At 41.3% G+C, this 25,808-nt stretch overlaps 1 protein-coding gene across 9 annotated transcripts in view; it reads right to left on the reverse strand.

The window, feature by feature from the left end:
- syndig1l (synapse differentiation inducing 1-like) overlaps positions 1–25,808 on the reverse strand; it is a 174,840-nt gene that overhangs the window by 80,260 nt on the left and 68,772 nt on the right. For all 9 annotated transcript variants that reach the window (XR_004786441.2, XR_004786439.2, XR_004786440.2 and 6 more), the window contains exons 4-5: positions 17,983–18,164; positions 7,374–7,462 (exon numbers count right to left, since the gene is read on the reverse strand). The gene's annotated coding sequence lies outside the window, so the exon portion shown is untranslated. The remainder of the gene's footprint in view (positions 1–7,373; positions 7,463–17,982; positions 18,165–25,808) is intronic.

Genomic DNA, 25,808 nt, shown 5'->3' on the forward strand with positions numbered 1-25,808 from the left:
ATGTCAAGGCCCGTCAGGTGATTTGTACAGGTTGCCTTTTACTGCCACACAGGTCCTTTCAGCTGTAGCTGTAATTAGTGGCAACAACAGAGAGATCAGTGGAGAGATGGAGGTAGGAAGGATGGAAAAACAGGTCGGGCTCGTTTCTTTTCAGACATGAGATGAAATCGTCATGAGACTGAGACACACGTTGTCGCCACAGGCCAACTGGTGTTCTTTGTGTCACCACATGGATCATGCTGTATTTTATAAGCCAGTTCTTTGTTCTCTGCTCTTCGAAATGCTTCAACCTCCACGCTTTCACCATATGATTCTAGTACCTTTTTCAGTATGCGTGTTCACCCGTGTCCATACGCTGCATGTGCATGAATATACACAGAGGGTGAATGCAACAATGTGAATATCTGTGAAATAAAATGTAACCTACTGCAATAGCCCGGCAAATACACACAGCTTTAGTTGTGACTGTCAGACAGTTTGTGGTGACGTGCGCTTGTCTTAATACATCACATTGTGAAGTTTTACACAACAAACTTTCAGACAAACGGCCAATGCACATCTCAGACTCCAGAGCGACCGATTAATCGGTTGGCCGATGACATCGGCCAGTATCAGCCTTTCGCGGACGTATCGGTATGGACGTTTACAGTATGTTTACAGACGTGCGCTTATGTTTACATGTTACTTAACAAATTATGTTTATTCTGTAGTTATATTTAATAGAGTTTACGGTTAAACTGTAAAATATCAAGCCTCAATTTAATTTCTTTGTCATAAGGGTTTGATAACATCTTCAGAGTTATTTCCATTGTTCTTTAAAATATGTATATATATATATATATATATATATATATATATATATATATATATATCTCTATCGGTTGATATATATTAGTATAACGCTGTCTGGCTGTCAGAAGGATTACTCAAAAACTGCTGAACCGATTTCCGTGAAGTTTTGTGGAGGGCTGGGGCCTGACACAACGAAGAAAACATTACGTTTTGGAGCAGATCCAAATAATGGAGTGGATCTTTACTTTCTTCACGTGGCAAGATGGGGCGTTAGCCTTGGCGGAGGCATGCACTCTCTGAGTGCCCTTCTTGTTAAGGTTGCTTTTGAGTGTGCTACTGAGTGTCATGTTCTGTAAACAGTTTCCACGGTAACACTGATGTGTATGATAATGTATAAGGTGATTTTGATGAGCAGAACATGATGAACTTCTGATTTACATGAGTTTATTCTAAATAGCTTGATTGACAAGGCAGTTAATTATCATCGCACATTCTCCCTGATTTAACATGGAATCCCAACAGCCTTATTTCCACCTTTGTAAACTTTAAACTGCACCATTTAAGTGGCAAATTGCCTGCTGCCCCTCATCATCAATGCCACGGGTGATGCATCATCTCAGGCCGCATTGTGTTTCTAAAAGTTAATTGATTTGGAAAATCATTTTCCAGTCAACACAAAGCTGAGACAACAAGCGCAGAGAGAAGAGGGCAGCGAGGTGGGGATGTGGTGAGACAAGATTGCATATGGTTTTCGATAATAGCCCAGCAGAATTTCTTTTTTCTTTTCTTAATTCTGCCTGTAGCGGACAACAAAGCTGCTGCCTGCTGATCTACGCTACTGTACGTACAGTAATCTTTTAATTGGCTGGGAGGGATCCTTGCCACTGCAAACAGCTCCCATCAGCAAGGCATGTGAGGTTCCTGAATATAAAGCAGGTCTGACAAAATTGCAGCAACCAGAAAACAGATGTTTAAATGTGGTAATATTTTTTTCTGAATATAATGAATTTCTGTGGCCCTCAGCTAATTTCATTTACTTAGTTCTACATTGAAATGACTGTCGATCAACATCTCACTAAACCAAATATTTTCTCAAATGAAATTGCTGTCTGTACTTTTGAATCAAAAACAAGGAAACAAAGAAGGATTTGAAGTGATTTTTCTGCTTCCTCTGACACGTCTGTTTAGAAGAATAAACTTTTGACTTGCCTTTCTCCTGACTTTCCTTTCTAGCCTTTATGTGTTTTGTTCTTTGTACGGACTAAAAGGAAAACTATTTTCCCAGCCATTTCATCAGAGAGACAGTTAAATGAAATGAGCCGTGCACGGGAAGGGACATGAAAGCTAAAAGGTAATCCAATTTCCATTAAATGTGATATTCTTAAATTCCCCCGCAGACCTTTTGGGGAAAGCCAAGATTAGAAACCGAGAACGCATGTCATTTTACTCCAGTATTCCATAAAATGAGAACTATTAATAAAAATGCGGGTCTTGGAAATTAGCCGGTTTCCCAACAGAGCCTGCAGAGATGGGTGTGGGAGGTATTAATGAAAAATCTGTATTCAGCATTTGACACATCCCACTCAGTCGTCATATTCTTATTACAAAAATGGCCAGCTGGTCGTCTAGACTTCACTAGGAAGGAAAAAGTTTGAGTTGATTATTTAGAGATAAAATACATCGTCCAAGCACTTTCTCCCTCACTTGTACAAACTCCACGGCTCAGTCTGCATGTCACGCTACTTTTATATTTACCCTGATCATCATGTGCAGGAAACTGTTTGGGTTTATACGTCAAGAATGGTCTTACAGGTCATTTATTAGCTCAGTAAAGAGCAGGGGAAATAAAACATGTCACTAAATAGTTTGCACAGACACGGGCATAGATACACTTAAAGATCAGTCCTGAGCCACTACAGTGACTTCTCTGATTTATCTCCTGCTCTGAGAAGCTCAGGGGTTTAGACAGTGGTGCTGACCTTCCTTTAACCCAAACCTGAATTTGCTCGAGCAAGCGTTAAGACGTGTAACGCGTGTAATACGTCCAAGGTTAAAAAAACTAGACAAAAAAAACTCAAGGTTATTTGGAAATAGGAGAAATACATGTCTAAAGTTCCGTTCTTCTGAGGGGAAAGCCCTTAAAAAATCACTGCTCTCCTCTGATCAGTACACATGGGCTTTGAGATGACGCAGTAGCTGTGATGAGATGATAAAACAGAATCACTTTCTGTGCCACCTTGGCCACGTACTCACAGATCTAATACGTTTGCTGGTTGGTAAGCTCTTCTTGATCCGGCAACCACACTTTCTGCCAAGATAATCATTACTGAAACGTCTGTCAAATATTGGACTGATTCCAGTGAAATCTTGTACAGGTGTTTGAGGTCCCTAAACAATGAAGGCAAATGGCCGTGGGCATCTTTTTATGTGGCACCACTAGCAGTTGGAAATATCAAAATTACATCATCCCCACCAGTCTCAGCTGCACTTTGTGTTAAGTGCAAAAGAGCGAATGTAAGCCAGCGAATGCACTAAAGTTAGAATGATTGAGAAAGCACTTAACAACGTTGATTGATTTTTTTTTTCTTCCAGAGCACTATTAGGACTCCTTCTTGAGCAAGGGAACATAAAGAGAGGCCTTAACACTGGCTGCGTCCTTTCATTATGACTGTTAGCATGGTGACATTAGTTTCAGAGAGTCCACCACATCGCACCATTAAACAGTCAGTCGGATGAGTGTTTCACTGGAGATTGACACAGTAATCGGAAGGTCCTTGTTAACGGTTATTGACTTTGTCATTATTACAGATACGCCAGATGTCAATTTATTTCTGGTATTTTTTTTCAAAGCAAAGAGATCATTTCTTTTTATATTTTGCGTGCCATGAGTGGGTGTTAGCTTGATGATTGCTTTGGATTCGCATGAGTCATTAACAACCCAAAAAGTGAAAGACAGCATAACTGACCTGAGTAAACTGTGCACCCCCCCCCCCCCCCCCCCCCCCCGGGATATATGTACATGATAAATCACACTTTGAGTGGTTGGTAAACTCAATTTGCATACCAGAAACTAGTGAATCAGTTCCAACGCATTCTGTATCCACAGTTCTGTCTAAAATCCGGCCTTGCTCTGAGTTCCGCCGTTCCCCTGCTCTCTCACTCTGACACCATGCTCTCCTTTGCACCGAGACAAACATGTTCTGCGAATCACCTGGGAACACTCTCCCGGTGATTGCCTGTTCACACTCTCTGTGTGTGTGTGTGTGTGTGTGTGTGTGTGTGTCCACCCTCCTGCAGCAGTTGTTATAGATTCACACTGTGTTGAGTCTCAAGGCAATTTAAACCCAGAGAATGTTTATTTTTGTATCGTTCAGAAAGAAGTATTATTGCTTTTATTTGTTTTTCAATTATGAATAATAAGAAATGAAAATTGAGACACTTTTTTCTCAGATTGTTATTGGATGTACTTCCAAATAAGACTGTTGGTCGAGTATGGGTGATTATGATTAAGGTTAGCCTCCAGGAAGTGAATGCAAGTCTATGTAAAGTCCCCTAATTCTAAATTATGAATTATTAATGATTACCTATGAGACACGTTTATGTGTGTGTGAGAGAGAGTGAATGTGTGTTAAATAAACACACAAAACCATAAAAGCTAGAAAATAATTACTATGACGAAATTTGCTCTAGTACAATCATCTCATTACACATTGGGAAGACTTTAACATGAAAACCATGTTTTTTTTAAATAATTCATACGACAACAATCATATTCCGAAGGATAAAATATGGAATGAATTTGCCTTAAAGGAGCGTATCTTAATCCCTGCCTCCTCTTACCACAGGTGTGCCAGTTCATGCCAAAAACTTGTCCTGTATTATTACTACCATTATTATCATAGTTTTTTACTCATTGATTTTTAACATTCATTATTCATGACCCAACAGTCCTATTATATGATAAATATGCATCTTACTCCATGATCAGGCTCATGTGGTGGTAAGAAGATAATTTATGGGACCAGATATGCTTTAAATGTAAGTGTTGACACATTCACTCCAATTTCCGTTGAGAGACAGACACTGTGGCTGACTTTGTCCAGGAACTTGGTTCCCCTTGTCTAATCCCAGAATCAGGATGAATTTCTGCCAGATTGGTCACTTGACGCGGAGGTTGAGGGGGTCACAGCACGCTATTTATCACTTGAATGATGATCGACCTGGAGCCCAGACAATTGGATAGATTTCTGGTATGTCAGAAATTTTGGTTGGTTGTCTTGCATTTTGAGCAGTTCCATGGCCAATTTTCCCGCCTTGCTGCTGTCAAAAGAGCTGTTACAAGCTGAACTTTGGTGGAGAACAGACACACACACCATCTTTACCTTCCAGCCATCTGCCACGCCATATCAATTATTTTTACCCTCTTGCTTTCAATTCAAATTGCACAAAGCAATGCTTCTTTTCACTTTTTTTGCCAACTCTGTGGACACAGCCATCTGGTTTGAATGAATTTTTTGCAATTGTATGACGTTGACTAAACTTGAACCATTTTCTGTATCTGCATTTTAAAGCAGATCATTAAAATCTTGGAGATTTTCGGGCTGTGCTATGTGATACATTTTAAACTTCATAATATGGCACCAACATCTTACCATTGCTGCACCGCTTGATCAGACATCATCTTAAACACAATGGCCTCACTCTGTGATCTGTTCCTGGTTGCTAAGAATAACGTTGCTTCCCTGTCCTCTGCCCTCCACCATAATAGCCCCCATTGCAGTAGCTTACCATGGCAACAGTAGACGTATAGGCAGGCCTGTTAGTGGTCTGTGCCTCCAGCAGTGGCATCATCATTGATAATGCAACAAGGATTAAAAGAGGTTAATGTCTTTGGACGTGTGAAATCTGCTGAAATAGTTTGAGGGGAAAACAAGTGTGTGTTCAGGCGGTGGTTCTGCCTATTTGAGGAAAAGTGTATTTTATTCATTGCCATGAACAACAACATCAACAGTGTGTTTGCAGGCGCATCTCTTTGTGTTATCTCAGAAATACTGCTGCTTCTGTGAGCAGAAGTTTTGATTTCAGACGTTTTGCTTCAGAATGTGGATTTTTTCATTATTTTTTGGCACACTTGTCCAGATTAATTCCAGCCAAAGGCCGCATGTTGATCTAACGTCAAGTAAATTCATATTTGGGCATTCTAGTGGTGCAGATTGTCCCGCATGATTTTGTGGATAAACCAGCTCTGCTGTTGAGCTGCACACTGACTTGAAGGCACTGGGTGGGTGGCCTCCAGCACTCATTCTGAATTCATGGATTCAGGGAGACCACAAATACACACAGAGACACACACACACATCCAGTATGCACACAGCCAAACAGTGCGTGTGTGGGGGGGTGATATTGTCTGAATTTCACACGTACTATATGCACACACAGAAAAACAGAAGACATGGAAAGCAAACTTCTACACAACAAGCCTCTAACAACGCACATGCAGGAAGGTTTTCCGGGGAAGACTCGTACATGCTGTATCCAGGAACACTGAATCCTCCTTTGACATTTACAATAATGCTTTTTTACATTGCTGTTGCTGCTGCTGATCAATAGTATTGGTCAAAATGAGCTGTATGCTCTCCTTTTCTCTGTCAGTGTGATCAATATCACGGATGGTCAACACATATCTATGCAGGACACACCATCGCTCTACGGTCATTAAATGGTGAGACTCATCTCAGGTGAGTCATATCGGGTGGCATTTAATTCACAGTGTAGCCCACATTATGCCGTGTGTCCTCCTTCTATAATGTTTTCACGTCTCCTCCTCTTGTTCCCGCTGACATGTTTTACAAAGCACTGCTGTCTCTGTGTTTTAAATTTAGTGCGTCTCTACTTCATGGCTGGCTGGGCAGCGGGGGCGGCATCCAGTGGTTCCCCTCTGTGGACACGATGCACGCCCAGACAGATTTGTGCTGCTACTGAAAAAAACAGCAGCATCCACTTTAAGGCTGACCTCTTACTCCTGCATCATCTCACCGTGTGTGGCAGAGAGAAGCTGAGAACATGCGGTGCTTTTAGATGGATGGATCAGACCGTCAACACACCCTGCCGAGTATCTCGAGTATTTATCTGCAGTGGCAAAATACTAAATGTGGTAGCTTGATTTTTGTTCAGATATATACAAAATGTCATGTTGTTTCTCAAGTTCAGTCCTACAGCATGGACTGTATGAAAGAGAGAGGAGTGGAGTTACTTTGCAGTGTCTATCAAGCCAAAAGCTCAACAGAGTCAATGACGGTAGGCAAAGAGTCTTTAGTGAAATGTTCAAACAAAGGCACACAGCATCAGGCAAGCGACGCCGCAAACAGTCGGGAATAAACAAGACAATCTGACAACTGGTGAGTGGAAACAGGGACGTGTAATACAGAGGGGATGGTAGGGTTAAAGGGAAATGGCACAGGCTGAGCGAACAGCATAGCATGACAAAGCAACAGGGAGCGATGTAACCCGGAGCGTGAAGCCATGAGGGCCGATCGGGAGCCTGAAGAAGAGGGGAAAATATACCATTATGTTGTACTCACCTAAGTCAGGCACTTTAGTCTGGGTATCATCTCAGGCTCGCATCTGTCAGGCTCCTGCCACCATCCCGCACTGTGGTTTTCCATGTCAGCTGATTCGGTCCACAGCAGCATAGTGACAGAACAACACCCGAAACAAAAAATGAGAGGGCTTTTAATTGTTTGTTTGTTTGTATTATTGTTTTCTTTCTTCGTCGCAGCATGAAGCTGTACAAGATTTCTGTACCTATCTCGAATCAGTAAACAGCTATCACAGTTACATTTCGGCTGCCCCGCGAAACGGCACAGCACCTTGAATGATCCTTGAAGGAAGGATGGCAGCGACCAGGAGCCTGCAGGCCTGGCACAGCATTACTGTTACTGTGCTGCCATGTACTCAATCTGGCCTCTCCCCGAACAACTACTGTGCTCCTCAGGCCAGTAATCTTCTGAGCTGAGGTTGTGTCGATATTGACCTCCCACAGGTACACTACTCTCCTTTCATCATTCTTCTACCCCGCAGGAGTAAAAGAAACGGGCACACTTCCCTCAGTGCTGTCAGTCAGAGCTGTAGCACGTGCGAGTGTGTGACACAACTGTCAGAGATTACCATAAAAGCAAAATGTTACTCCCTACCACTTCAAGGTTGCACAAGAAAGACATAATGGCACAAATATGCAAATGTTTCACACATTCTTGTTTGACCATGAAAGAGTTTTCACATATTATGTAGTGTACGTTGAGCATAACGAATCATTTCTATCATGGGCTTTGTGCTTCGTGGGCATTTTCTGAAAATATGCAGCTTGTTATGGCTCAATGGATGTTTAATTCATAGAGGAGAGATTGAATTATCTAACAATTTTTCTTGCAGACTGGAAGCAGTCGTTGATAGGAAGCTGGTGCGAGACTGTCATGAAGATTAATGAACCAGGGAAAACTAAATGTCACGTGTGCATGGTAGAAAGTACAGCACATTCCTGTTGGACTCAAACTTTCAAAGTTGCAAATGGACACTTTGTCACAGGTGGTTATATTTGTTTTATTTTATGATAATTGTGTAAATATTAGCTTTGTGGCCATTCCAGCAAAAGAGGTTATGGCACCAGGTAGCTTTTACTTAATCTGTTTTGTGTCTGTTATAATTGCAAAAAAAAATAATCTAAGATTATCTACTTCTGGACATTTGCCACCACGGAGAGCTATTCGTGAACACTTGCATATCTCCCCGCTAAATCTAATAATGTTGGGAGCCAACGCAGCACTTTTGCACACTGTGAATATTTTGTACAGAACAATGTAAATCTGTAGATATGATCTGCAAACAGCAAACTGCTGATGTGTCTATTACTCAGCAAAAATGCTGTGTAGCCACCTTTAGTTGCATTGCACCTAAAAACATTCTTGTTGCTCTAACTACTCCACATAACTACAGCAGTAATTGTGATCTTATGTATCCATGCATTAATTATCACTTGCAAATCACGCCGACCCCTCAATGATGAAACGTAAAAAAATTTTTTTTTAAAAGATTAACAGTTGTCTCAATTTTTTTTCATATAATCCCTCACAGGCAGCATTTTTATCTCACTGATCCCACTGCTGATGTTCATGCAAGAATACTTGCAAAGCTAATTAATGCCCGAATTATGTGCCTTTGAAATGTTGTTCACTGTTGCTTCAGTGATAAGAGATGAGCCGAATGAGTGATAAAAGCTTTCTGGTGTGTCCCTGAGTGGCACCATGGCATCAAAACAGATGCTTAAGAGGCAATGTGTGTGTAAAGGGAGAGCACCAAAGGCAGCCCAACAAAAGTCCATTAAGAAGTGGAATTTATGGTTTTGAGTTAGTAAACCAAGATGTCAGATAGTAAGGAAGTTTAATATAAACGAAGGTGACAGTAATTTTTTAACAAAGTCATTTGGAAAGATATTTGCATGAAAAAAATATTCCTCCATACTTCCTCATCTTAAAACTACCAACCAGTGAAACATTAAGCATACAGAGCCATTATCAACTCTAAATTACAACAACAAAAAATGGGCGTGGAAACCAGAAAAAGCAATTAAATATAAACTCAAGAGGGATTAGAGAAGACCACAGCCAAATAATATCCAAACCCAGCAAGTGAGGAGGTAAAACTTTTAAATTTAGAATAAAAAGTCATGAACTTTTGGCCAAACTAAAACACCTCTGGAATCTGTATTAAAAGCAGAACATTTGCAAAAAAAAAAGGATGTAGGGAGAGAAATAAATCTGTGTTAGGATACATGGTCCCAGGGTTCATGAATTTAATGGGCCCCCCACTGTGCATTTGATCTCCTCTAATTTCAGAAAACCCATCAAGTTATTTAGTCATAGCTATGCCTTGGGCACTGGGGAGCATTTGACTCAAATCTTCCCCTGAGCAGGCACAAGCTTCAGCCATCCCATGTTTTAGGAGTTGAAAATGTAAAACAGAAGCCGAGCTGGGTTCGCATGTTTGCATTCATTCATTTATTTTTCAAGATCGCTTTTGTCTCATCAAATCACCAGATCCCCAAATTACGCCTCTGGTCTGAGTGAAAAATTAACTGGTGCGACACATTTCAAAGTCACATGAACCTACTTTTGTATTCAACAAGATGTGTTCACATCCGACGCTCTGAATCAATACTGTATATGTGAAACAACAATATCACAATTATTGCTTGAGAAGATAGCCATGAGTAAACCGTGTGTATAAGATTAAAACTAGTGAAACTGGTCACAGGTTAAAAAGAACACTAATTACTAAAGATAATTCCCATATCTTTAGGTTGCCTTGTTTTTTTTTTATAGTCTACAATTATATCGTTGCTGCTCGATATTGGACCGATTCCAAACAGGGGCCATTCAAGAAAATATTGGAATTGGGAGATTGGGAGCTGTGCAGCTCATTTTGACTGCAGGATGCATCTCAAAGCTTCTTTAAGCCCCTCCATATTATAGAGTAAACTATTATCAGCCAGTGACAGATTCACAGATTTTCATCTGTCCTCCAAGACTGCCTGGGGGAGGGTTCGTCTGCCCGAAATTATTGGCCAAATATGGAGGAAGAAAATGACAGCCAACTCTGATATCGGTCCGGAGTGTATTTCCTGCAGACAGCCCAACAGTACAATTCCACCTCTTTGCTCTGGTGTGCAACCACACAGTCTCAGCTCCAGTGTGTCTTCCCGTGTGCCACCGTCCTCTGGTGTGACTATTATTACACCACATTTTCTCTCCTCGGTTTCACCATGTCAGCCCACTTTCCTCTGAAGTTTAATCCTGTTCTGCTCTTCTTCTAATCCGACTTCTTCCCTTTGCCTCACTACCTTCACCTCATCCCTATCCAACCCTTTTTTTTTTTATTGTGCACGCTTTCACACATTTTCTAGAAGCAATAGATAAAAGGGTGGAAAACACAACACTGGGAAAAAATAAAGAGTTGGCAAGTCTCTTTCTCCCTGGTCTGCCCTCAATCCCTCATTTTGCTCTTTCACCTCTTGCTCTCCACCGCCGGCTTTAACCTCCTTTCCCGCCATCCCTCCTTCCACCTGCTCCGTGCTTCCCCTGTCCCGCGCCTCTTTCTTTACACATCTCCAGAGCTACGGCATGTTAGCGATGGGAGCTGCTCTGATTCCATCTCCCAAGTAAATGACTGTGAGGCGATAAAGAGAAGGGAGAGGCAGTGCGGGCTGGAGTGGTGGCTCTCGTTCCTCGGAGATAAGCAAGCACATCGAGTGTGTGTGTGTGTGTGTATGTGTGTGCGCCTGTGTGTTTTTGAGTGTTAAGAAAGAGGGCAGCAAGACGGGGAGCTCCCGAGGGCACCGCAGCGCGCCACCTTATCAGCCACCAACACTCAGGCTTCACTGAAGACCACCCCTCACCGCTTCTTCCTGATCTGGAGCAATAGGCCACCCTCACTTCTCGGCACTCGCTGAAACAGCCAAAGGTATTCATGTGTGGAATCATGTCGCCATCAACCTGTGAACTGCCTGATGTGAAACTGATGCATATTGCACTCGGAAAGGAAGGGAAGTGGTTCAAAAATGTGGCACTGAAATATTCACTCTCATGCACTGGAGCATCTCAAAACAGAGCCGCACCGCATGGGTCAGCAGCTTTGTTGAAAAATGGATTAATCTCCGACGAATGAATAATTGCTTTTTTTCCTCCAAGAGAATCTGACTTGTTTTCATAAAAGGAGTTAAATGTGAATAATGTATCTCTTCGCTCCATCTATTCACCACACACACACACACACACACACACACACACACACACACACACACACACACACACACACACACACACACACACACACACACACACACACACACACACACACACACACACACACACACACACACACACACACACACACACACACACACACACACACACACACACACACACACACACACACACACGTTCCACTCCCCAAAGTTCCCCGCTTGCTTTGCTGTAACAGTTTGGTAATTAGGACCAACAGCTGCGGTTTCTGACACAACTAGTCAGCGTGTCACGGCTGAACAGATCCCTCACACTTCCTCTCACCCGTTCACTTTACAGTCTGCTGCCGCCACTTTCTTTCCTCCTCCTCCGCTCCCTCTTACCATGACAAATTGGGATCGGAAGACAAATGCTTAATGGGTTTTTTTGTTTTTTTCCCCCCCTCTGTGTTTTTCATCTCTCGCAAGTCACCTTCCAGAAGCAGCCCTGCTTGCAGTGCTATGGTCGAGTGAACATTTAGTTACAGATGAGGGGCAAGTATTCGCCTTAAAGGAAAACAGGTGAGAGAATCGGTTTGTGAACAAGTCCTCATCAAATTTTAAAGGTTTATTGACCTGTTTAGAATTGGTGATAGAGGAAGTGGCAGAGGGGAACCGTTGTTTGAACTGTTCAAACTTTGATGATCCAGCCCTGAATGAACATCAAATTAGGAACAGATGAGTGAATACATCGACAGTCTATTTCTGTAGAGATTTAGTACAAAAGAATAAACAAAGACTGTTTCCAAAATTGATGTATTTTTAATATAGGTATGGTAATAATAATGGTGTGTGAACTATATCCAACCACTATACAATGAAAACAGTAGTCCCTGTGTCATGTGAACTACCTTCTGATACATTTTCTACATGCAAGAACTGCAACTACACACCGTGCTGAAAATGTTGCCTTTTCAGCCGTTTCACCAACCAAGTCCAGTTCCTCCTGATTCGATGCCCGTTTGGGCTAACTATGACCTACATGAATGTCTGGAATCTAAAATGTTTTACATTCTTCGTACATTATCATGCAAACATAATTTGCATCTTCAACACAAAGTGTAGCTGAGGCTGATGGAAATGTCACCAGTTCTGATTTTGCTCCCAGATCGGACATTTTGAACCGATGACACAAGATGAAAAGACAGGGAGACCAGAGATACATATCCTATCTGCTCAAAATTGCATGGCAGTCCATTCAATAGTTGTTGCGATGTATCAGTTTGGACTACGGTGGTGGACAGAGCGATATTGCCATCTCTAGATCCGTTGAAATCAACTGATGGAAAATATATTCCAGCAAATCTTGCCATTCATCTTTTCTTCTTGCTTCATAATGACTTGCTGTAAGATATGATTTACCAACTTTTCTTAGATTAGTAATAAGGCATAATTTGGGACAACCTTTCACCAGGCTGGTGTTTTATCGTCTTGCTTTGTATTTTTATGCAAAGCCAACATTAGCGTGTACACAATTTTCACCAAATAATGGTCCAGGTCCAACATCAAAGGGGCATAGGAACCAAAAAATGAGCATGGGGAGGAGAAATTGCTCATTTTTGGCCACATAGCGCGTCATCGTGGAAGAAAACCCACTCAACAACTCTGCGGTGACTCATGATTTGTCAACGAAAAGACCAGCTCGTCAGCAGTTCTACGTCCTCTCTGTTCCTCGATGACTTTCGCAAAGTACAAGACAACGTTGAATCACAGAAGCACGGAGATCTCTCATCGTGACCGGGCAAAGAAGATGACTCTGTTGCTGCTGTCGAGTGGACTAGTGGGGTTGGTGCTTGGATAGCTACAGTGAAATTGATCTGGGTCCAACATACGGTCTGCCAAGTCTCCCGGCCAAGACACAGAAAGAACTGATCACCTACTAAGACACAGTAAACATCTTAAAAGGCAAAAGATATTGTGTGGTCTGATCTCACCTTTCCCCTTTGGAAAATGTCTGCAGAGTAACTGGAACAAGAGCCTTTATGAACAACGCATGAGCATCAATAACTGAACACGAAATGTAAGAATTAATTGATATGAGAATAGTTTACTTCATTTTATATTTACATTTATACATGCTACTTTTACGATTGCCACAAAGTTTGCTCAACTGACTTACTTACACATGAAGTCTGATGGTTTATTTCACAACCTGGCAACCCAAAAACTTTTCTTAAGTAATTGCTTATATTGGTAAAACATGAATAAATTGACAAAACCTACAGCTAGAAAATAACTTACTAAAAAGTGGTACTGTCTGATGAGACTCGGGATGAACAGGTTTATCATGCAACTGTGGAAGATCTTTTCCATAATTCAAATCATTCACGCTCCGACAGGTGACCTTTTTCAGCTACTTAGACTCCAACGTGACGGAAGACAAATAAGGTGATTAATGTCGAAGGCGTGCAGTCATAACTGCAGCTCTCAAAGCAAGTAAAAGCAGCACTGTGCAAGGCTTTCTCAAAGATATCTGTCTGCAGTCAGCTCGACACCGCATCCATGCTATGTCTTCCTGCGGTTGGTCTTATAAGGCTGCCTGATATGTCTGTAACATAACCTTTATGTGACTTCTCTATCTGCAAACCAACACACTGTCTTGTGTGTCCCCCCATGGACAGAGAAGATCTCTCTACCACAGAATAACCAGGCCGTTTTATTATATTCTATCTCCTTGCTCAAACACCGGAGGAATAATAAGTAGAATGAATGTCCTCGGAGGTAAATGTGGTAAAATGATACCACATCGTCTGAGGGTGGCCATCATAACAAAATTGTGCAGCTTCTGTTGTCTGCTTTTTGAATAGTAATTGCGTTAATGTATTATTTAGTCTGTGTTATACAAAGCGAAAAGCTTTAATCATCCATCATCAATGCTTATTTCCCAGCAAAATACAGCAGTATAATGGGGGTGCTTTGAAATTATGTTTTGACAAATAATTTATAATATAAACTCGAAATGAACAAACCTGGATTTTCTATGGCGGTGTCCATCCCGCCGTCTCATTCGTGATACTGTGGAAAAACGCCTTGTTGGAATATCATTACATCCGGTACCAATGTCCACTTGGGCTCAAGGATGAACTGAATGGAATTTGGTGATTGAAGGTTTATGGTTCTTATGCTAATTATGATTCAATTTCAGACAAATGTCTAATGGGATAAAACGACGATTCTCATCGCTGTGTGGCTCTTTATCAGTCAGATATGAATAATAAAGCAAGGACATAGCCGCACTGTTTTTATTGTTTAGGTTTTTTTTTTAGCTCTGAAGTTTTTAGTCGCTGAAGTTGTTTGCACCGATGCTCATTCATATTCACTCGTGGGCACGTGTGATACTTGCATAATGATTCATTAGCAAGCTGCAATTACTGTTACAGAGTGTACATTAAGTGCAAAGCTGCAAATAAACCCTGCACCTGATTGATCTCGGCACAAAATAAACAATCAGCAGGCCGTCGATGCAGGGACACTTTGGTGTGTGTGTGTGTGTGTGTGTGTGTGTGTGTGTTGGGGGAGGATTATTGTATGCAGTAATTTGGGCGATGAGCTGGACACTTAATGGAGGGGACACTGCCCTCACATGAATGAGACACATGAAGCAACATGTTTTATTTCACTTCGCAGAGTTTAGGATTTTTTTTGGAATATTTCTGTGTAAAACATCATGTAAGATGTCTTCAATCGCTAACAAAACTATAGGCTCATTGGAAAGGGGAGAAAAACATCTTGCACTGATGGTCTGTTGTGTTATTGACAGGGTGACTTCTAGCATACCAACCATGGTATACACCCAAAATGACTCAAAATATTCCTACGTTCTTTTGAAAAATGAAACATTATGTACAATAGTTGTAGTAGCATGATAGTGTATATTTACTTACACAAAATATGTGTTAAAAATAGATTTTTATTATATATATATATATATATATATTATATTACCACCTTCACCCGCAGAATAAAATCAGTGGTCATTAAATCAGTTAGAGTGATCATAATGATTTATTTCTGTTTTGAAATATCCAGGATCATTAAGGGCTTTCTCATGTGAACACAATTTTCTTTCACACTTTTTCTTGCCTTCATATCGAGGCAGAAAATCTGAGGTGCTGCGTAGACCATGCAACTATCCACTCCCTGTAAGTAGATGTTATCGCCAATTCTCGCTCGCTCGCTGGTTTTCTGTGTCCCTTTCGCTCCACTATCACATGCTCACATATCGTTGGCTCTAAATCTCCTGCTTCCCTGCTCTTTTCACAGTCTATTCTAGCCAGTCGTGCCTCTCCAGCAATATCAAAATGGAAATGATGGATAGACAATCTATATGGTAATGGTATACAGGTGTACCAGCACACTGTGCTCAGGGAACATGGACATCCCTGGTCTTAATCTGCGGTTTCGCTGCAAAACAAAACCACATATTCTCCAGAGGAAATTGCTGTGCTGTTGTTTGGCTTTGCAGCGTTCGTCAGCGTTCAGATTTTTTATTTTTAGCCTGACACTAGTGGAGACAACATTGCCCAGTACGTGGCAATTATTGGCTTATTGGTGTTGTGGGCTTCCATTGCCTGACTCACACAAGAGTCTCTATGAATAGAATCAACTATATGTTCAAGAGTACCGATTGCTGCTATGACTTGTGTCGTCCAATGAAAAGCAAAAATGAATCCACTTCATCTCAATGCAATATTTGCAAATGACTTCACAAATTGTAAACTGGAAACTTGAAAAAAGTGGTTATACTGAAGCATATTATGATTTGGTAAAGGACCTGAAATATAGCTTGATAAAATGAAAGAGCTAATTAATAAAGATAACCCAGTGACAGATTATTAAAACACATGTATGGTTCAATCTGCAAAACTAGACATATCTATGATTGCTATTACAGTATGGTGCATCATTGCCACAGTGCGAACAATGTGTGTGTCGTGACCAAGATGGAGGCTGCAACCCATAAATGCCCCCAAGTATGTTAAAACACAGACTGTGTTAATCTGCACCTCCGCTCTATATACAGAACACACACCCTCTGTACGCAAATACAGAGCTTCTGGGGAAATCAAACATGATGTAATACACTAATGTGTATGATGCAATGTAGATGTAATACTTTCCCCCCAGTATTTTAGTGGAACACAATCGTCAAAGAGCAATAATATGGCCATTGCAGGTTGAGTCTCCTGCTTGTTGTATATCATGGTCAGCAATTCTGAACGCATTTACAACAGTGGAAAAAGACATGGATATAATGAAAATGAAGTGTTCTGCAAAGTATTTCTTATATTTCTTAGAAGAAGAAAAAAAGTTAAGCACATACAAGCAGCCAAAATCCAGCTAAATTGAATCCCTCAGGCCCTAAAGTGTTTCTGCATTGTCACTGGGAAATTAACATGATAAAGATATCTTCTCCCGGCTTACATAACCCCCTCTCTCCCACCGACTTTGTACACGGGGGACTTTATTAGATTCACTTCACTTCCAAATAAAGCTATGCAATATTGGTTTTGAGAGAAACAAAAGTAGAAATTAGGCAAGACAGAGCGAGGAAGACTCTGAGAGGATTAGGCAGTGAGGTAGGTTGAAAGAAAATAGTGAGAGACGCAGAGGACCGGCTGGGGTCCGCTCATTCCTGTTACATTAAACATTTTGTTGTGGCTACACACTGTTCCATACCTAGTTGTTCTTTTGCCCCTCTGGGACTTACTATGTTGCCTGCAACGTAGTCGGCCTCCTTTATACACGGTTTTAGAAAGGTCAGAGCCGGCTCCAGAGTACAGCTACCAACAGCTGGACCAAGACTGCAGATGAGTATGAAGACGTACGGTATAGCTAAAGGGCCCAGGTGAGTTTCTGGCATTAGTGAGCCATAAAGCTCAAACGGAGAGCACGGAGAGATCAAACGGAGTTAATGCAGCAAAGCTCGAGTGTGGCAGCTGCAACTTTGGACTCGTGTGGCTCGTGTCCAGAAAGGTGTCAGTGGAAATCCCCGAACAATAGAGAAGGGACATTGGTGTGCTGAGAATTAGATTGGTATTGTCATCCCATCATTTCCTTTCCAGGAGGAAGGTTTAGCTCCTTTTCCCCACAGAGTTGTTGTCAAAATCATCTAATTCCAGTATCAAGTCAAATATATTTTATGCAGGCTTGAACCTAACTAGGTTTGCCGTCTATATCTCACTTTCAATCAGTGATTAAAAGTGATTGAAGAGAGTGACTTATTGAGAAACAAATGAGAACAAGTAAATCAGAATAAAATCTAATTAATTGTAAGCAGGAGGGATAGAATTGCGTTTAGGCCCAGGCAGGGTAGTAGAACACCTTGGAAGCTGTCCTATGAATTAGGTGCTTACCTCCGTCGCAGCCAAGACACTGGTGCTGGCGATGAGGAATGGAGCAGGAAGTTGGGACGTCTCATGAAGGGCTTCTGGTTGGACGGTTTGATGGGACACGACCAGGCATCCGCAGTTGAGGAGGTGCACGGGTGTGGGTGGGTCATGATCATGGTCAGTGATCGAAAGTGTTGAAAGGACCGCTGAATGAAAGCATAGAGAGAAAACATTTTTCAGCTTTGGTAGCTTGGAAGTGATCGGCTGAAGGTGAGCGCGTCGGGTTGTGATTGGATGGAAACAAGAACGAGCTGGTAGAGATAATAGTCAACGGTCACTGTGCTTGTGGATTAGGAGGCATGCGCAGAAGAGTCTTCATGTCTGATCTAAGGCTTCCGTTCGGTTTCTTTTTCTATCTTTTTCTGCTCAGCTGCTTTCCCTGTTGGAATAACAAGAAACTAATCTGAGCTTTGTTGCAGGGATTAAAAGAGGGGACCCTTCCCGTATTGGTGCCATAAAAAATAGCTAAATCCATGAAATATGGTGCAGAAAAAGGAGACAAGTACAAATAAGATTATCAAAGTTGTAATCAACTTACAGAAGAAACTAATTGACAAAGTGGCAAATCTTTGTGATCATCACTGAAGCGAAACTCTTCCATGTTGACCGAAACAGGGGGCAGGGACTGACATGCCACATGGCTATAGGGTTGAACAAACAAAATACTGGCCACACAAACCAGAATCAGATAACATGAAATAAATAGCCCGGCTGAAGACGTTTGGAAATGACAACTGCATTTCCAATTCATCCAGCAACTGATGCTGTGGCAGCTAGTTCCCCTTGAGAACAACAACTAAAGACTGTAGCTTCGACTGAAGTGGATATAAATGAGTCCGATTTGGATTTCAACAGTAATCAAAGGGTGAACTTTCTTACACGAATATTCACACATATGGTCTGTGTTGTTTCCATAGCAACGTGTCATTCTGCCAGAAGAAAGGGGCATACAAAGTGGTTGCACATCTGACAAACTTCATTTTCCTCATAGTTCTCTTTTCCTATGTATCTCGGTCTCTGTCAACAATACATTCTCTCTCTCTCTCTCTCTTCCTGGCTTAATCTGCTCTCTCTCGCTCTCTCTATCCCTCTCTTTATCTCTCTCCCTATGTCTTAAGTAACACACACATCTGTGCCGAGTGTCTCCGGCTTGATCGTATCTCAAACGGCTCATCTTGAGCCCCGTTTGCCTTCAGATCAGACCTCATCTGATTCTTTGTTCTTTTTCTTTTTTTGCTTCGCTCTCTTCACCGCTGACTGGATCAGTCAAAACTCCCCTGGTCTTCCAGGGGCTTTCGGGGGACAATCGTAGAGACAGACAGTTGCTTTTGTCACAACAGAGTCAGTAATAAGCACCTTTGTTTTTTTCTTCTGACTGGAGTCCTTTTCTTTATCGTATAAGCAGCCGAGGGTCATCTCTGTTCACAATGTCAGTCCTCCTAATGAGCAGAGTGGACACTGCAGATTCGCTCTCAAATGATCCACCAACCAATTATTTTTGCATCTACAACATTTGTTAAAAGTGATATGGACATTGCCTTGTTCCTTTCTGTGCAGGAATCACAGGTATTACACATACCATTTAACAATGGGTGCCTCCAGTCACCAGTGTTATTAGCTTTTCCGATAGGCTATGCTAATCTTGAAATACCGCAAATATGTCTCTACGCTGAGCTCAGGTGCAAACATTTCTGTATTGATAAAAGTGCAAGGTGGAAGTGACACCGACTGAATACAAAAGACCTCTGTCTAGGCAGAGCAATCCCACTCAACATCATTGGCTCCTGCATCGGATATTTAGATTGCAGCTCGCAAGTAATGTCCAGTCGTATTCCTGCAGGTGTATGATGGAGCCATTTTAATCTTGATTCTCTCAGAGCTCATCACAGAAATCTTTTGGTTCTCACCTAATCAAACCCTATTTAGCCATATAAATGGTCATTCAAGCGAATATCAAGGGTCTCTAGGTTCAGCGCTTTGTGACTCAGCTGTGAGTCTTTGGTGGAGTTAAAAGATTGTGCCAGTCATCAGCCAGTGCCAAGATATCCTATTTTTTCCTACATCTCCTAGTTTTTCGGGCTATGTAAATGTATTATTACAGAGAGGATTACATTCAAAAATTCTACACTTAAAACACTCTTGCCACTTTCACAACAGCACAGCGGCGTAGCTGTGCCAGAAGCAAACAGAATATGTTTACAGTGTTTCTGTGGCAGCAGGCAGGGAGTTTGTTTTTCTCCAAGCTATCGAAGTAGGTATGTTTGTCTAACTGAAAGTTTCTCTCACAGACGTGCAGCGATTCGATGAGGGGAATTCACAATGATGACACATCCGCATTGGGACAGGACATCACACAGGTGAGTTTTGCACCAAAAAAAGATTTGTAGCTGAAAGTAAACATATGGAGAAATCATTCTACATTTCCTTTGCATTTTGAACAGCTTCTAAGAAGGTAGTGTGACTATAAGACTTTAAGTTTCCTCTGTTTTCTGACAGTGATTATTTCTCTCATTTTTTGATTTTGATGTACTTGTATGCCACAAGAGTGAAAACACTGTGGCATGCACTGTAAAAAGAAAATTGCTTCCCAACTTAGAAAAATCACTTCAATTGATGAACTCAAAATTATTTAAATTGTTCATCTTCAAGTTCTGAATTGTCTTAACTTGTAAACTTCAGGTTGAAGAAACTTAATTCATTTGTGTGTTACCTGTTGAAGTATATATATTTTTTTAAAGTTGGTAAGCTATTTTCCTTTTTCAGCAAATGCCGTTTACTTTTTCCCTATGTGGTTTAGGCTAAGCCTAAATATGAGCAGTCATTTTTTCTTAGAAAATATAATTGTGCAAAGGAAGGTCAAGGAAAGTGTGAACGTTCTTGTTCGTGATTTTAATAATCACTTTCCATTATTGTGTATTTCATTTAATCTGGTTGTGATGAGCTTTGAAACATCTTTAATGTTAAAGCTGAATGTTTATTTTTTTTGTTTCTTGCAACGTTGCGCAAAGCTGTTGTTTTGTAGCTGCATAAACACCAATAATGAGCTGTCATCTTTTGTTGAAGTGAATTCCAAATGTTTTTTTTGTAACATAAATTGCCCCATTAGATGGATAAAATTTTCTTTGGCATAAATAATTTCTGGATGAAGCTAAATGTTTGTAAACACAATTACTGATTCACATCAAAGTATCAAGTGTACTGTTGACTGTCGGAACAAAAAGGCTAATGAGGCTTGAGAGAGCAAAGTTTATTTGGAAAGAGTTTTTGTTGTTTTTTATATTTTCAAAAGGAGACATTTGATTTTGACCTCATTTAAACCACGGATATGAAATATAGCTCAGCATTTTGTTGTAGTGTAATGGTATAAGATTGATTAGTGATATGTATTTGTGGATTCTGCACTATGAATAGAGTTGTTTTCATGCAATACTTTGAGTTTCCCTTTCACATATGAACGCAGATTGTCCCGCTCACATTTGTGTTCTTACATACAGCTCCTCCGGAAAATCTTTCAGGACTTCAGTGCATGTCAGAGGGAAGTTTAACAGGTAGTCAACAAGTTGTAGAATACGAAAGGCAAACAGCTTTAACTCTACTGTACCATCCCCCCAGAGCGAGAAATAACTGTAATTCATATCCTCCTTAGAAAGCAAAAGATGCTGCCCCATAAGAGCATCAGCCCTTTTTTCTGTTGCAGAAGAAGACTTTAGAAAAGTGGACTTTAATCTTAAATTGAAACACTTTTGTCAGAATCAAATCTCAGCAGGCAGAAAAAAAACCCATCTATCAACAGAAAAGTTTCCACTATTTGACAAAGGCCCCACTGTAACTGGTATAATGAGGCAGCATAAAATCCAGCCTCCGAACCTCATTTGTCATTTACATAACGCTGGAGGATTCTCAGCTGCACAAGCGCTGTAAAGAAAAATCCTTTCAGGAAAAAAAAGCTTTCATGTGGAGGTACTAGGCCACTCTTTTATCATTTTTCATAAGCAGTTCATACAGTTGATTTATATAACAGAGCTTTTTCTCTCAATCTGCCTCCCGAGATACTCTCTCATTTCTCTCACCTTTCTTCTCTACCAGTGGCAACAACAACAACTATAGGTAAAAGAACGGAGGCAACGAGATATTGGAGATGCATTTTTGGAAATGTGAGGTTGTTGAATCAATCCTGTAGAAAATTACACAGCACTTAATTCACCACTGTGTACAGTGACGAAGTGTGTGTGTGTGTGTGTGTGTGTGTGTGTGTGTGTGTGTGTGTGTGTGTGTGTGTGTGTGTGTGTGTGTGTGTGTGTGTGCTGTTTCAAACTAATGAGTCCAGATGCAGACTCTTACTCTCCGCTAGCATTTTTTGACAGGTATTATACATCATTTTATTCATTCAAGAGAGTGGAAAACAGTCTGCAAAGTGCAATCTCTTTATTCACACATTTGATTCAAGACTCATAGTTGTATCATCTTCTTTCATCTCATAACTGTCTGTAAAGAAAACTGCCTCTTTTGTGGAGCAGATTTACACTTAAAGGGGATGAAGGTCATGACGGCTCCTTTGGTTTTGGAGACTTTCCTTACCCTCAGAGAACACCACTGTAAAGATAGTTTGCTATTGGCCAAAGGCACAAATACCAAAGTTCACCATAGTTAGACTTGATGCAAATAAATTGTGCACATTGGTTTTCCCCCTGCGAGCAAACACACAGTTTAAAGTGATACTATTTGAACTTCAATTTCAACGTTATGTCCAGTTTTTGCTCAAGGGCTTTTGCTCATTTTGGCCATCTACAGTGCTGGGATCTGGCCCAGTAGCCAAATGTCCAGTGAGCTGGCGGATGTACAGCGGCAAGGTTCAGGCCACTGTTGTGGTTGGTGTTGTTCTTAGACTAACTACATAGTAGTATCTGCTTCACAGTATGGAGTCAAAACAACAGACAGTGAGCAACATTATAAGTTACAGTATATGCCATGTGATTGTATCTATTTGTTTAATATTCATCTCATGGGAGCTGTGTACCATTGGTTTGGTATTGTGGCAATTTCTATTGTTTCTGTGTGGTGTGAATAAAATATGATGTAGTGTGTCGATTTACTGTAATGGAAGCTTAGAAAGTTATGAAGTCTCATATCCAGTCCCCTGCTAATATTTTACTTCATTGGTAACCTAGGCCATGCCCAAATTCAGAAATCACAAAGGCTTAGGAAAAGTATCATGTGTACAAAGTGTGGTACATCAACCGTCTCCAAATACTTCGCACCACATTTCCCAAAACACGACACTTTCTTCTTCTGTCTCCCTGGCTGTGCCGTGCCGTGCTGTGGGCTGAATGGCTGATGGAATGGCTGATGTATCGACGTTTCACCTTTGATGACGGCGAGGCAGCTGGAGGCGGCTGAGCCCCGAGGTTACGACAGGTACAGCTCCCAGACAAACGCTCGCTTTCCTCAGGGGCCAGCACAAATGTTTGCCTCACAAATTAAGAGTTCAGTTAAACGTGCCGGTGCTAAACCTCTCAGAGCCAATTACCATTGCTGTCTGAGATACTGTCTCTGGAGGGCGGGGGGAGGGAGAGGAGGGGCAGTAGGCACTATGATTTTCTATTTTTAGAGGCTTAAAGTGTCCCTTCAGACAGGTATATTTGAAGAGCCTTGGGTAGACATAGATAGCGGAATACTTTTTTTTCTTACAGCCATATTTTTCCCCTCCATTTTGTCTTCTTATATAGTTTCTCCCCAACCACATCCTCTTTAGCTGTTTTATTGAATATCACCTCAATTTCACCTTACTACAGCATCTCGACCATTGATACCATGTGCATTGCATTTACATGGCAAGGTTTATCTTAATAATTTTTTTCTTTATATATCCTACATTTACTAATGTTGATCTCAGTTTTTTCTTTCATTTACCCAAATCTTTCCGGCATATTGAAATACACTCCCGCAACAAATAATATGCACATAAGCCAATTTTAAATAACCACAATCAAGTTAGGCTTCATTGTTTTTACATTTTAAAATATAAAAAACAGCAACAAAAGAAACAAAGAAACTAAAAGCAATGATTCATTCCTTTCAAATGTGCTGACAAGGCTCCTCAGAGATGCTTTTCATCACATTTAATTAAAAGTGAGGTTATGAAAATAAACTGTATTATGTCCCTGTAGGAAAAAAAGTTTAAAACAAGAAGAAAATAAGAGGATTGAAGGATAAATGATGCTGGAAATAAACAGAACAGCATAGAGAACCTTCGCTATCCACCATGACCCCATCTCTTGAAGTCCTCAACAACACATTTAAAGGTTAACATCTCCACGCCGCGAACAGCATCGTCCCATTAGACTGGCTCCATCACTAGATCCAAACCCCCACCTACAGTCAGTATCTTCCTCCCCAGTGACGCCGCACAACAGTGCACACTGTACTTAATCCTTCTCCACTTCTGTCTCGGCAGCAGAAAGCCTGCACGGCTAACACCTCCTCACAATGTACCCACAGAGCTGTCAGCAGCCGCCACCGCGGGGGGAGCAAGAGATGAAAATGATTCATGTGATGTTATGTTGTGCTCCTCAGTAAATCAGGCAGAACAAGTAAACAAATTTATGTTTCTTCCACAGCACAGCACAGTGTGTGTGTGTGTGTGTGTGTGTGTGTGTGTGTGTGTGTGTGTGTGTGTGTGTGTGTGTGTGTGTGTGTGTGTGTGTGTGGATGGGGGGGGCGGGGGTATGAGTGAAAGCTTTTATTTGATCCTCTTCGTCCTTCAGCAGTGTGAAAGAGGCTGATTAATGGGACTGGTATTGGTCTCGCTGATGCTGTGTGTGTGTGTGTGTGTGTGTGTGTGTGTATGTGTGTTGGTATACAGTAGGTGCCAGTATTTGTGGTCTGTGTGTTTTGTCAGCTACTGTACCAGGTAGCTGGGTGAACACCACTCTGTTCTGGCCATTCAACCCAAACTGGCAGGCTCAACATTGATCGATGGAGGGTAGAGTTCGGGACAAACCAAAACTGACACGACAAAACAATTCTGAACAACACGCGCGCACACACTCAAACACCTGGATTATCCAGCCTCCGCGTCCTCCATCCACTCCCATTCTCCAGCAATCCACAGCAGCTGCCCCTCTCCCAATTTACTCCTCTGCAATTTCATCAAACTGATTCTTCTTTTCTTTTTTGCAACGCTGAGGCTCCCAGTGACTCGACTTGTCACCATCAAACTGGTTGTCAAATTTAAATCTACTGTAAATGACCTGCCAACACCATTCACACCCGGAGTCAAAGGAAAGGAAACACTGTTCAGTCTCATATTTCCATTGAACACTCCCACAGTTTAGTATAATACTGACATGCTGATATTCACTGCCCCCCACTGACTCTGCCTCGAACTACCTCATGCTGCCTGCTGAAGCAGACATAAGATCTGCAACATGATTCATTTGGACAAAGGAAATGCATGTGCTATAATGTCAGTGTTGGCCCTGAGCAGTCCCCTGTGCATGCACACTTAGAGACACAGAAAAATAACATTAGTACCATTACAAATGTTGTGCACTGAAAAGTATCACAAGGAAACCGGAGGGTCCCCGGGGGCCCAACCAGCTGCTGTGTTTAAGTGTATGGTCCATGTGTAAGACGTTTGGTGATAAACGCACAACTTTTAGATATACTAACTAAGTGTTGAATAAGGATTTGATAAATGTTATTAAATGTGATGTTATAACTGCATTGTGACTTAGTTGTGACACATGTAGTATTTGCAAATGTACAACTCCTCATTAACTGAGGCTGCG

The sequence above is a fragment of the Scophthalmus maximus genome, chromosome 18, assembly GCF_022379125.1.
Source record: "Scophthalmus maximus strain ysfricsl-2021 chromosome 18, ASM2237912v1, whole genome shotgun sequence".
Taxonomy (NCBI): domain Eukaryota; kingdom Metazoa; phylum Chordata; class Actinopteri; order Pleuronectiformes; family Scophthalmidae; genus Scophthalmus; species Scophthalmus maximus.